The following is a 13,650-nucleotide window of genomic DNA, read 5'->3' as shown; positions in this document are numbered from 1 at the left end:
AGAGTAAAACAACAGGCAAAATTGTATTTAAATATTTTTATTCATTGAGAATTGCATATAGTATATTTTGATCATATTCACACCCTCCTCCTTCCAAATCCACTTCCACCCCCATGCCACTTTTTTTTTCTTTCTTTAACCAATAAAGTCCAATTTCTGCTGCCCATGTATTCATGGGTATGAGGACATCCACTGGAGCATGGTAAACCTCTCATGAAGTTGACGTTTAAGGGTGATAGGTAAAAGAACACACAACACAACACAACACAACACACACACACACACACACACACACACACACACACACACACACACTCCCCTACACTGTTAATCAAAACCCTAAGCTAAACAAGTCTGCTGTGGATATCACTCTGTATAAATAAAATGCTGATTAGCCAGTAGCCAGGCAAGAAGTATAGGCAGGACAAGCAGAGAAGAGAATTCTGGGGACAGGAAGGCTGAGTCAGGAAATGCTGCCAGCCACCGCCATGACAAGTGAGATGTAAGGTACCGGTAAGCCACGAGCCACATAGCAAATTATAATAGATATTACTAATAGATATGGGTTAATTTAAGATAGAAGAACTAGATAACAAGAAGCCTGCCACGGCCATACAGTTTGTAAGCAATATAAGTCTCTGTGTGTTTACTTGGTTGGGTCTGATCAGCTGTGGGACTGGCAGGTGAGAGAGATTTGTCCTGACTGTGGGCCAGGCAGAACTGGAGAAAACTCCAGCTACAAAAGTCTGTAGTACTATACCTCAGCAATAGAAAATAGGTCAAGATGCTTATTAACAAAGAAAAAATGTAGAGGATAAATCCACAATATTTCATAGTTTTCAAAAATACAATGCAAGGAGAATATTTACCTCATACCATCTTAAAAATAAATTGCTGGACTTAAAGCTTATGATAAAAGAATCAGACACTTGTTGCTTGAATCCAGGTTCTACTGTTATTAGTTATGGATCTTGAATAAATTATTTAGCTTCCCAATATCTTTTTAAGGACTTCAGAACAGTTTCCATGAATACTTAAAATTATGTATGCATTAATTATTTCTTATCAGAAATATTTGTGGACTAGAGAGATGGCTCTACAGCTGAGTGTTTTCTGTACTTTCAGAGGGCCTAAGTTTGGTTCCCAGCACTCACATGGCTGCTCACTATACTACAGTCCTTTCTTCTGGCCTCTGTGTGTACCAGACACACATGCAGGCAAACACTCATACAAATAAAATAAATGATAAGAAATCATTAAAAATTACTATTTTACTTTTGTTTGTACAGAAATTAGTTTAATTTTAGTATAGAAAGAATATTGATCCTGACAGAATTTTTTAATTAAGAAACTAAGTTCTGGAAATAATAACCTATAACAATGCATAATGTCAAAAAACTATATGAGGATTTTTATTCATAATTTGGAAAATCAGTAAGAAGGATCAATGTTAAAATAGTTCAATCCTGGCTATGGAAAGTGGTAGCATTAACCCCCCCACTCCCTGTTTTGGGTAGGATAAATGAATCTTCCAGGGGCAGTGAGATGGCTCAGTAGGTAGAGACATTTGTTACTAAACCTGGTGAGTTGAAGTTGACCCCATGGACCCACAAGGTACAAAGAGAGAACTCCCTCAAGCCATTCTCTGATTTCTACACATGCATCATCACTTGGTAATAAAGTTCTATGAAACTCACCTTGAACCTCTCCCTATATTTTAATGTCTCCCACTTCAACATTTCTAAAAGAATTTCAACATTTCCACAGAACTACATCTAGTTCTCAAAGAACCACCTTATATATCAAGGTTGTTTAATTATTTTCCACATGTGACTCTCAACTCTCTTTACATGCAAAATTTTGTTGTTGTTGTTGTTTGAGACAGGGTTTCTCTGTGTAGCACTGGCTATTCTGGAACTTGCTTATAGACCAGGCTGGCCTAGAACCCAGAGGTCCACCTGCATTTGCCTCTCAAGTGCTGGGATTAAAGGTGTGTGCCACCACACCCGGCTTACATGCTAATTTTTACATGACCCAGGAATATAAATATATAATGTAGGTATACAAATAAAACATTTACTGATAATTAAGTGATATAGAAATATAGGATATAGATATGATAGGATAAAAGGGTGGATTGTTGAACCTACTTTTATAGAGCAACTTGTTTAAAATGTTTTACATTGGTATAGATTTTAATTTATTGATACAAATTTAATGTTAACTTTGTTATACTGTATGTGTATTTCTACTCTTGTTTAAGGTATTACGTTTGGCAGCTCATTTAAATTGTAATGGATAATTAAGAAATACAGATTAATAATTAGTCTTCTATGATAGTCAAACTCAGTCATGTTAAGTTTTCTAGGTATACATAGATATATTTAAATTAGGTAAATAATCTTCAGACATGTCAAAGACCTACAGAATATGGCATTTAAAATGTTTTAAGAACTTTGACTTTCTGAACATTGAGACATGTCTGCTCCTGGCAGCACCAGTCTACTTGAGAGAAGATAATGGGTATTGAAGAAACTCATTACAGAGTTTGCTTTCTTCATGGCAAAAATTAGCCACCGGGCAAAAAATTGCCCTTGTTTTGACTGATTGACTGTATGTCATATAAACTGGACATTCAGGACCCATAGGATGGTGACCATCGAACTTTGCAAGGCGAAATGGTCCTTCAGGTTCCTGTTTCGCAGAAGAAACTGCCAGACTTTCTACAGGACACACAGAGAAAAGTAACAGAGAGACTCTAGGCCTGTAGGCTGAAGAATGGATGCCCCAACATTGCAGAACTTTGAGTAAGTGTCCAGGTAGCCAGCTGTCTCTGTCATTCTAGATTTTTGGAAGTTGCTTACAATTCTCTTCCTGTTTATTTAAATAATATTGTATCCTTCTGAGGTCTTTGATGTACTTGAAGACTAGATAGTTATAATTATAATATTCCTTGGTTATGATCAGAGATAAGGTAGATATGAAACCTTAGACTCACAAATATAGGATAGATAGGATATATTCTTCAATTTTGCCAAATACAAATAGACTAGATATTATAACTGTAATTCTTGGTTGATAATTGTTTTGTTATATGTAATTTTACTATGTTGAAGTTAAAGCCTTCCTTTTAAATAGAAAGAAAAGGGGAAATGATGGGTGATGTCACTCTGTATGCTGTGAATATGTGTTGCTATGTTTGGTTGATAAATAAAGTACTGATTGGCCAGTAGCCAGGCAGGAAGTATAGGCAAGATAAGCAGACAAGGAGAATTCTGGGAAGAGGAAGGCTGAGTCAGGAGTTGCCAGCCAGACATAGAAGAAGCATGATGTGAAGGCAAAACTGAGAAAAGGTACCAAGCCACATGGCTAAATATAGATAAAAAATATGGGTTAATTTAAGTATAAGAGCTAGTCAGTAATAAGCTTGAGCTAATGGTCATACAGTTCGTAAATAATATAAGCCTCTATGTGTTTACTCGGGTCAGAGCTGCTGCAGGACTGGCAGATGAGAGAGATTTGTCCTGATCTTAGGTCAGGTGGAACAGAGTAACACTTCAGCTACAATTAAACATAAGGAAATTTATTAAAGCAAATTTACATAACAATGAGGTATATATACTTGTTTATTTCTACATAAAGAACCATATCATGGGGTCTCCAAGATGGCTCAGTGGGCATCTTTGATAGGCATCTGCCGCCAAACCCAATGTCCCATCTTTGATCCCCCAGAAACCACATGGTGAAAGGAGCAAGAACCACATGGTGGGAAGAGAGAATCCAATGCCCCAAGTTGTTTTCCGACCTCCACACATATGCCTCAGTGTGAAATCATACAAAATAAATATATAAAGTGTAAAAATAAGAAATAAAGAAATATATAGAGATGCTGCCATCAGGATAAATAATCTTCCCCAGGGATGAGCACACTAATTGGTTAGCCAATACCAAATGGTCAGCCCTGAAAACTTATATATATATATATATATATATATATATATATATATATATATATATATATACAAGTTACGTTATACAGACTGAGCAGGTTGCATTTATATTACATGGTACTGGAAGGTACTATGCATGCTGCTGTACTGGGAAATGCAGAGGGTGAGTCATCTACAGTCAGCTGTGAACCTTATGTACTGTAATAATGAACTGTATGTTTAGGGAGTCATGCTGGTGAGACTTTATGGGTGTGGCTTCAGACAATCTCACAGCAAATTCCATTATCCTCTGGCTCTTACAATCCTTCCACCCCCTCTTCTGCAATGATACCTGAGCCTTAGGTAGGGGAGTTGTACTGTAGATATATCCTTTGAGACTGGGCTCCACATACATGGAGTTGCAGCTTTCTATAAAGGTCCCCATCTGTTGCAAAGAGAAGTTTCCTTGGTGTGGAATGAGGACTACATTTATCTGTGGGTATAAGGACAAATATTTAGAATGTAGTTGGGGATTATGCTGGTTTAGTAAAGTAGCAGTTATAAGTTCTCCAAGATTCCAGATTCCATCAGTCCCAGATAGTTGGCTATGTTTTCAGTAGCAGGCATGATTTCCTTGTTGTTAAGTGAGTCTTAAGTACAATTAGAAAATTATTGGTTATGGCCAAGGTATGGATCCAGCTACTGCCTCCCTTAGGGTTATCATGCTATGCTGTGTTGTGGTTCATAGGTGCCATACATGGGCGAGATTATTGGTTGCTTCCCACCTTTGAAAGCATATATGGTACCTTCTGGTGGTGGCGCATGCCTTTATTCCCAGCACTCAGGAGGAAAAAGCAGGCAAATCTCTGTGAGTTCAAGGCTAGCCTGGGCTACAGAGTAAGTTCCAGGAAAGGCACAAAGCTACACAGAGAAACCCTGTCTCAAAAAAGAAAGAGATGTGATGTTTGTCTTTCTGAGTCTGGGTTACCTCACTCAAAATAAGTTTTTCCAGCTCTGTCTGTTTGATATTACTTTCTTTTTTGAAAGGAATTTTTTATTCATTTTACATACCAATCACAGATCCCCCTCTCCTCCATCCTCCCTCCCCTCTCACCTTCCCCTGCACCCCACTCCCCATTCCGTCATCCAACAGAGTAAAGCATCCCATGGGGAGTCCACAGAGCCTGACACATTCAGTAGAGACATATCCATTCCCCTCCTTCTGCATCAAGGCTGTGCAAGGCTTCCCACCATAGGTAGTGGACTCCAAAAAGACAGCTCTTGCACCAGGGATGGATCTTGATCATACTGCCAGGGGGCCCCTTAAGCAGACGTTTAATACTATTTTCAATTGCAGTTAAAGCTATAAAGAAATGTTATCAAAAGTATGAATGGGACTTAAAAATGAATGAAAATTATCATGTGACCTGAAATCTCTTTTACTCTTATCTACCGGAAAACTCAAAGTATTGATAGTGCTTTAGGTGAATTCAAGTAACATTTTGAGCCAATATTGCTTTATACACTCTGATACTATATGGACAATTTTATGCCTGTATTTTAATAAATATCCTTAGCCAGCTTTTTAAAAAGCCCTGTGATTACAGAAATAAGTCTTAGTGATGAAAAAGGATCACTAAAACATTTAATATGTTTCAGGATATCTATGAGCTTCTGATCATGACATTTAAACAAAATAGTTTTCCTTTACTGAAAGTGCTATCAAGTTATCACAGAGGGTAGCAGTGCGACTATCTGACACACAAGTCTATAGAATTAAACCCGATTTTTCCTTTTATTGAAAATAAATAAATAACTTTTTCCCCCTCACACAATATATCCTGATTATAGCTTTCCTTCTTCCATCTACTCCATGTTACTCCTCCCCTGCCTTCTCATCTTGATCCTTGCCCTTTCTGATTCTCATTAGAAAACAAACAGGCTTCTAAGTTATAATAATAAAATTAAGATAAAACAAAAGCTACCACATCAGAACAGTACAAAAAATACAGAAGGAGAAGAGTCATAGAAAAGACATAAGAAACAGAGATGCAGAGACCCACTTACCACTTGTTCATACACTCAGGAATCTCATAAAAACACTAATTTGGAAGCCATAATACACACACACACACACACACTTCCAAGACCTGTAACATACAAAAGAGAGAAATTAATTGATTTTGTGGGCCATGTTCTCCTGGTGTTCTCGACTTCTCTGGCTTCTACAATCTTTCCTTCCCTTCTTCTGCAGGGCTCCTTTAGCTCTGCCTAATGTTTGACTGTGGGTCTGTGGATCTCTGTATCTGCTCCCATTAGCTGCTGAATAAAGCCTTTCTGATGACAATTGGGCTAGGCACCAATCTATGATTATAGCAGAGTATCATGAGGAATCATTTCATTGTTTGGTTTTATTGCCAGTCATGTTTGGTTCTATTCTAGGTCTCTTGTCTATTCAGCCTCTGGGTTCTGGCCCTGCAGGCAATGTCAGTGGTGGGCTCCTTCTCATGGTATGGGTCTCAAGCTGGACCAGTCATTGACTAGCCGCTCCCACAAGTCCTGTGCCACCATTACCCCCAGCACATCTTGCAAGCAGGACAAATTGAAGATCGAAGGTTTTGTGGATGGGTTGATTACCCAGTCCCAGAAGCCCACAGAAAAAAACTAAGCAAGGCTCATAGGGGTTCACAAAGAAATCTCTGAGCTCGGTCCTCTGCATATATGTTACGGTTGTATAGCTTGGTGTTCTTGTGGGACTCCTCACAGTGAGCGGGGTTATCTCTGACTCTTGTGCCTGCTCTTGGGACCCTTTTCCTCCTATTGGGTTGCCTCATCCATCCTCAACATGAGGGTTTGTGCCTAGTCTTATTGTAATTTGTTATGCCCTGTTTAGTTGATATCCCTGGGAGGCCTGGTCTTTTCTGAAGGGAAACGAAGGAATAGATCTGAGGGAGAGGGGAAATGGTGGGGTAACTGGGAGGAATAGAGGGAGAGGAAACTGCTGTCAGAGGTACTGTATGAGAAAAGAAGAAATTTTTAAAAACACACGGAGAAATTATATATGATAAAAAGAAGCCCTGAAAGGACATTATGAACGTAAATCCAAAGATGCCACAAACTTCATTTTCTGTTGGCCATCTACTGATTGGTGTACAGCATATATTTAGGAATAGTTTACTTCCCCAGTGACACACCCTAGGAGAAAACTAAATTTTCATGTGTAAATGGCTATCAATTGGAGATAGCTTCTGTGTTAGGAATGGGGGCATGTGTCCACTTATCCTTCCAGCTCCAGGATTCCACCTGGAGCAGACTTGTACAGGTCCTGTGCGTGCTGTCTCAGTCTGTGAATTCATATTGCACTGATCATGTTGATTTAGAAGGCCTTGTTTCCTTGGTTTCCGCAATCACCTCTGGCTGCTGTACTCTTCATCTCTTACTCAGGGTTCCCTGAACCCAGAGGGGAGGGATTTGATGGAGACACACTGTTTAGGGGTGATTGTTCCTAGGCCTCTCACTCTCTTCCTACTGTCTTGCTGTGCAAGAGGAAACGTCTTTGATGATGGCTGATCTAAGAGTATAGCAGAATGTCATTAGGAGTCATTTTATTGCCACATTCTTTTAGTAGAGCACTACTACTTGGTTTTACCCTAGGTCTCTGGGTTGTGTTGGGTATGGGTTCCATCTCATGGAATGGTCCTAAAGTCAAATCATATATTGAGTTGTTACTCCTACAAATGTGTGCCACCATTCCACTAACATTTCTTGCAGGCAGGACATCATTGTGGACCAAAGAGTTTATGACTGGGATTGTGTTTACAATTTTCCTTTAGTAGCCTGCAGAGTACCTTCCTGTACCAAAGATGCTAGTAAATAGGAGTATAGGCTCTATGCAGACACCAGATCAACTTCTCCACAACAGCCTGAGTTGTTTGGGTGTTCTCATGGTACTCCTCTTGCCAACAACTCAATTAAATATGACCCATTCCTGATACTGGAAGCTTCTTTTGGTGACAAGAGATGTCCAGTTGGGGCTCTGTCTCTACCACATTTTTGGAGTTTTCATTTAGATCATCTTCATATGTGAGCATTTTTAGTAAGCTTATACTATATTAGGTTTCCATACTACCCCTTAAATGGCCCTTAATTTTAGCTGTCTCTTCCCATATTCCCTCCCTCATCCCCCTCTTCCCAAGCCCTCCCGACTTAGTCTTCCCATTCAAGTCCTCCCCAAATCAATCTACAACTTTCTAGCCTAGTTTTCTTGTCCCTTATTCTATGCCTTACTTCAGTTCTATGGACTTGGTCATCATTGGCTTGATAACTAATACCCACGTACAAGTGAATACATACCCTATTTGTCTTTCTGAATATGGGTTACCTCACTCAGGATGATTTTTTTTCTTGTTCCATCCATTCACCTGTGAATTTCATGATTTCATTCTTTATGATGGCTGGGTAATATTCCATTCTGTGAATATACCACTTTTTTTATTCATTGTATGTTGAGGGACATCTAGGTTGTTTCAAATATCTGGCTATTATGAATAGAGCAGCAATGAATATTGTTGAGTAATTATTTCTGTGGTAGGAAGAAGCAATTTTTGGTTATATGCCCAAGAGTGGTAGAGGTGGATCTTGAGGTATACCAGTCCCCAGCTTCCTGAGGAACTGTCATACTAGTTTCCATAATGGCTATAAAATTTGCATTCCCACCAGAAATTCTCTTACTCCACATCATTGCCAGCATGAACTATCGTTTATTTTATTGATCTTAGCCTCTCTGACTATATAGTATATATATAGTATATATAGTATAAGTTAAAATCTCAAAATTGTTTTGATTTACATTTCCATGGAGACTAAGGATATGGAACATTTAAGCATTTATCAGGCATTTGAGTTTCCACTTTTGAAAATTTTGTTAATATATGTACCCATTTTTAATTATGTTATTTTTTAAATCTAGGTTTTTTAAATTCTTTTATATGTTTTATATATTGGCTCTTCTGTCAGATGTGTAGTTGGTAAAATTATTTTGCCATTCTGTTCTTCATAGGCATTTTCTTTTTTTGGTTAGGGAATTTTTTTCTATGATTTTATTGAAAATATTTTCTGTGCCTTTGACATGGGTTTCTTCTCCTTCCTCCATTCTTATTATTCTTAGATTTTGTCTTTGAAGAGTATCTCAGATTTCATGGATGTTTTATGTCAGGATTTTTTAAGATTTAAGGTTTTCTTTGACTAGGTATCCATTTTTTCTATACTGTTTTCAATGCCTGAGATTTTCTCTTCCATCCTTGGTATTCGGTTGGTGAGGCTTGCCTCTGAGGTTCCTGTTCGAGTTCCTAATTTTTTCATTTCCAGATTTCCCTCAGTTTGGATTTTCTTTACTAATTCTATTTCCACTTTCAGGTATTGAACTGTTTTATTTATTTTCTTTCACTCTTTGTTTGTGTTTTCATAGATTTCTTTAATGGATTTATTAATTTCCTCTCCTCTTTAGGGACCTCTATCATATTAATAAATGCTATTTTAAGGTCTTGTTCTTAAATGCTTTAGCTATGTTGCAGAATTCAAGACCTGCTATGGTAGGTTTGCTGGGCTTTACTGGAGAAATATTGTCCCAGCTGATATTGATGGTGTTTTAACACCAGTATCTAGGCATCTAGGTTTAAGATGATTGTACTTCTAGATACTGATATCTGGTCTTGGGTTTGGGGGTGGGTTTTTTCCTTGTTTTTTGTTGCCCTCTCTGGTTCTGAGGAAGTTGTGATAGCTATATGTTACTTGGTAGGGAGTTCTGGGATTCTGCTAGTTGTGCCTGGGTGGGTGGTTCTGGGTAAAATGTGTTTCTAGGTATTGGGAAGTAACATTTAGGAACAGGAATGGGTTATGAAGGGGGACTGAGAAAAACTGCAGAAAGAAGGAAAGCAGGTTGTTTCACCTGGATATGCTTAGTCCCTGGAGAACAGAGGCAGAGAGTGAGGAGAGGCATCAACAGTCAATCTGCTACAGAGCTGGGATGAGACTAGGGAATCGGACTTGGAGAAGTGGAGGGAGAATGAAGATCTGAAGCTCACCAACCTGCTTCTCTGGCAGACTTGGCTGATAGGTTCCCAGAAAATGCCTGCTGGAGTAGGGGGCTGGGATAACAGGATGAATGGGGAGGAGGGTTGTAAGGAAAGATCTGCATGACACCAGAGATGGGTGCAAAGAGGCTGAGCAGATGGTCTGCTAAAGAGCTGGGAATGAGACTTCTTCCCCAGCTTGAGTGGCCTGTGGGTTTCCAGAACCAGAAAATGCCTGCTCCCACTAAACTTTCATTTCAGCAGCATCTATACTTCTCATACTTCTTATTGATATTTTTATACCTCTTGAATATTTTGCTTGTCATTTAATATGTTCTTGATTTCTGTTACTCATTGGGTTTTATTATCAAAGAACAACTGATTTTGCTTACTTCTTCCATGAATTCTGTTTTGTTTTCCACCTTTTGATGTAAACTATCTTCAATCAAGAACATAAAGACACAGAAACCTTAATTCTATGAATTTTTTACTTGGTGATACATTTGACATAATCCAAACTTTAAAGCCCCCTCTAGTTCACAAACGTTTAATCTAGATATCTAACTTTCAGTCAAAATGTCACAATCAAATCCACTTCATTAAATAAGTTTATAATGTGTTCAGGTTACCTGGCTGCTGTACGTTTATTTGATGTTAAAGCTTGGAGGAAAAAATCCATGCATTTTATACTTTATTTTCTCTGTCAATCACTGGTAAAATCTGAAGTTCAAATTGTGATGTTAGTTGTTTTGTTTTATTTTGTTTTGGTCCCTTTATTCTTGTTCTTTGAGTATTCTATGCAATTTTTGGGCTATTTTCTCCATAGGGGTTTTTCTTAAAAAGGAGTATTATTGTTAACAGCTTAAGCAAACATTGCAGCAGTCAAATCAATGCATAGTCAGTGGAAGAAGAAAAGAAGCAAGGAGCTGAGTTTCTTAACCCATCTGCAAACTGAAAAGAAGTAACTAGTGGCAGACTTCTGTCATTATTCATAGGTAGTTTGTGTGTTCCAAGTTCTTTGTTCTAAACATCTAAATTTTTCTAGTGGCAAACACGAAACAGCTTGAAAATAGCAGCTATCACTGAGTGGGACAGATTATGCTATTTTGGTTACTTTGCTTTACAGGTTGTTTTAAAATTTCCTTCCTTATTTCAATGATAATTTTGAACAACGAACATTAATACTTTTGAAGAGGAAGTTAAAATCTCTGGTAGAAAAAGTATAAAAATATTCTGTACAATAATATGTCACTTTGCAAAAGTTGAAATCAATTTATACATTGATGTTTAAATTTCTTCCTTTAGCTTTTTACTCTGTGATGAAAGAATAGCATGTGGTTGCACAAAATTATAAAACCTGAAGTTGCTTCCTGCTTGTAGTGGTTACTCTGTGGATATGTTTCAATTGCAACTTTTTTCTAGCAAAATTGCAATGCTCTTTTTGTGCAATTCCCTGATACTTTTACAACATATTTAAACTTTATCTAGCCAAATATTATGGAGGAAAACAATAAAGTACTAAAATCCAATGGAAGAGACACTACTAAAATGTATGCTGGAAGAACAGATTTTAGAAAAGGTTCTATTTAATATCTTTATGAATTAGCTAGAATATTTATAAAACAATATGCTAATGACTTTCATGGGGTTTATTCCACTGGGCGACGTAGGCACTAACAATCACTAATATTGCCCAACAGATGTGAAAGTAACATCTTAAAATTGTTACTCATCTGCTGTTTTTTAAAAAATGCCAGCTATCCTTAGTCATTCATTTCCTTACATTTAATAATATTTTGAAATATGGCACTTAAGAAAGTAACTCCATTAGCTCAACACCTGGCTAATTGCCTAACATTTTAAGTCCACATTACAATATTAATATTTTTCATTGTTTTGCACCTTTATCTGAGAAATTGCTTTAGTCTGTCAATTTATTTAAAGTCTATGGAGAGAAAAGGATATGCTTCTCCTAAATTGGGCTATTCAGATTTACATAGACCATGTCTGTAACATTGCTCTGTGTTCCCATCTCCATTCTCTAACTTTCTCTTTTTCAGACAAATACATGGTGCATTATTTCTACATAGTCTATCTATCTACATTTTCTGAATTAATTATTGTTCAAATAAGAGAAAGAAAATTTATCACCCCAGTCTCCATGTACAGAAGCTGGAATGGAGCAATCTTTTGGTTGGTTTGTTGTGTTTTGTTGTTGTTGTTGTTGTTGCTGTTGGTTTTTTTTTTTTTTCCGAGACAGGGTTTCTCTGCGTAGCTTTGCGCCTTTCCTGGAACTCACTTGCTGGCCTCAAACTCACAGAGATCTGCCTGCCTCTGCCTCCCAAGTGCTGGAATTAAAGGCATGTGCCACCACTGCCCGGCTGAAGCAATCTTTTGATAGAAGTATATACTGCATCATTTAGATATAATATAAGCACTTTTGTGGCTTTTATGTTATTATAATCTCTGTCTAAATAAAGCCATTTCACAGTATACTAATTTTTCTCTTCCAAATATTCTCTTTCTCTACTAAGGATGAATATTTGCCCTGAGCATATTCTTTTTACTTAGATTCCCTGAAGTTTAGTCGACACACCCATGTGGAACAGAGAACTTAGGCATGTGCTTTGATTCCAGAAGCCTTAGCATGGAATCATTTTGGAAGGGGGAATCTAGAGAGTCATACATTTAATGTCACTCTTTGGACTATATCTCTTAACAATTAGGCATCTAAAGTTAATTTTAGATTTGGTGGAACTCTAATAAGTTTCTAAATTGAATTTTTAGAAAAAATAAGTAAGTGATATTTCATGTCATTTATTAAAATATCTTTGCACCTTAGATATTATCTTTGTGGTCACTAAAGATCTTTGGTTCTGAAAATGTGTTTGAAATGTATTCTTCTTCCCTTCAAGGACCATTGCATTTTCACTGAAAATATTCATGAAAACACAAGCTGACTATCTGTTAAGAAAATCCACAATTTAATCTCTGAATAAGCCTTAAAATGCAATGTGGGAAAACGGCAGAGAGGTATGTTTTTCATGGTAAACTTGGTTTAGAAAACTCATTGTCAAACTATATTATCACTTTGAGAGTTTCCCAGTACACATCAACAAATTGGCGTGGGGGGCAGGGCAGTTCTGGGAGACTGCAGTGAAAACAAAATTGGAAGCTAAAGCATGCTCAACTTTGATTAAACTGGCTTACTCTAAAATTATTTGACTTTGGGTGGTGTGTGTGTGTGTGTGTGTGTGTGTGTGTGTGTGTGTGTGTGTATAGCCAAATATACCACCTATCTTATTTTGGGAAATGCTGGTGTTAATATCATTTCATCACTCTTTGAAAGATTTGTTTGAGTCCCAGTAATACTTTTGCAAAATATCCATTGCCTTCGACCTCTCCCCAACTCAATTGGAAGTCCTCAAACTTGCTTTAATTTGAGTATCATGATTTCTTGATATATCTGAATTTCCCCTATGAAATGAGAATAATATAGCTCCAGTGTCCTACTCCACCCTTATTGTGAGACTTGAGAGTCCCGAGCATAGTTACAAGCAGAAGTCTCTCCTATCCTTCTTAGATAGGTTGTCAAGCATGAGGAATGAGGAAAAGAGCTGGTACGTTTCTTTGTCCAGTGTTATTTTCTT

The sequence above is a fragment of the Peromyscus leucopus genome, chromosome X (assembly GCF_004664715.2).
Source record: "Peromyscus leucopus breed LL Stock chromosome X, UCI_PerLeu_2.1, whole genome shotgun sequence".
NCBI classification, from domain to species: domain Eukaryota; kingdom Metazoa; phylum Chordata; class Mammalia; order Rodentia; family Cricetidae; genus Peromyscus; species Peromyscus leucopus.
The sequence above is the reverse complement of the archived record's forward strand: the minus strand, read 5'-3'. Positions refer to the sequence as shown.